Genomic DNA, 1,327 nt, shown 5'->3' with positions numbered 1-1,327 from the left:
GAATTATTTAACTCCTATCTTTTTATTTGTTTGGTTTAATATGCATGGAATGGAATCACTTAAACCTAACTCCCATTATTTATGTTTGAGGAGGATAAGTGTAGTTACCTTAGGTTTTTTTAGAGAGGTAATAAACAGGTGGTAACCATTACTCCTAGGTATTGCTAATTGTTACCCAAACCCTATAACCAAACACTTGGTAAAGGTAATAATTAAATTGAATTTGTTTCCAACCCAACAAAATCTCTTACCAAGTATGCTCTAATTGTCTATATTATATAATGGTAAAAATAATATAAGTTTGGTATTGTGAATGCATACATCAAGACAACGAGTTCTAAAACTCTAGTAACAAGATCTCACATGAGACATAAATATATTCTTTCTTACTTATTATTCACAATATGTAGTTAAATTAAAGTTCTTAACCGATGTCAAAAGTGCAAACATTGTGACATTAAAATCGCCGGAGAAAGTATATATCATCATAAGCTAACTATAATTTAAGTCATCATTTATAAACGAATCCAATCTTAAGATTTTCTTTAATGATCCAAATAAAAGAATGAATATTTAAGCAAAAGCTTTAGATTTTAAGATTTCTCATAATTTCTATATTTCTACCACACAAGCTAGCTAGAGTTTATTAGGTCATTTACTATTTATATGATACTGGTACTAAATAAAAGATGTTGTATTTTTAACCAATAAATTTAGTTAGGGTGATGGTATTAACATATATACGCATCAAATACATTTATAAAAGGAGGTAAAGTGAGAATTTATAACAAAAATACACACAGACTGGTGAACTGGTTTTGAGTTTGCCCCGCCCGCTTTACTGAAGTTTAGCTCCGATTACATTTAGATCCGACCCGGGTTGCACACCTGACTATACTACCTCAGCTCCCTTAAGCGACAGCAAGCTGCTTACCACTTGAGGTCTTGAGCCAACTCTTGTTGGACTGGTGCACTTGTTGCTTAGGGCATGTTTTCTTCAGCTTAATTTCAGTTCATACAGTTCCTAATTTCTTTCTCTCATAATTAGTTCAGTTCAACTCAGCTCAGTTCAGTTCAATGAATTTTAGTTATTTGATCTTTTTCATTTTCAACTTCTAGATAAAAATATTTGAATGCAAATCATAGCATCCAACCGTTTGATTATTAGTCCCTTAGTTCAGTTAATGAAGGTATGATAATACAGCCAAATCTAATTAAACAATAGATAGATTAGGAAAGAATTCTACTTAATTAAGTCATTCAAACCAAAAGAGCCAAAAGTCCAAAACAAAAGCAAAACATTTTAAAAAATTTAACTTACAAACTC

This window comes from Chenopodium album, chromosome 8, assembly GCF_948465745.1.
Source record: "Chenopodium album chromosome 8, dcCheAlbu1.1, whole genome shotgun sequence".
Taxonomy (NCBI): Eukaryota; Viridiplantae; Streptophyta; class Magnoliopsida; order Caryophyllales; family Amaranthaceae; genus Chenopodium; species Chenopodium album.
The sequence above is the reverse complement of the archived record's forward strand: the minus strand, read 5'-3'. Positions refer to the sequence as shown.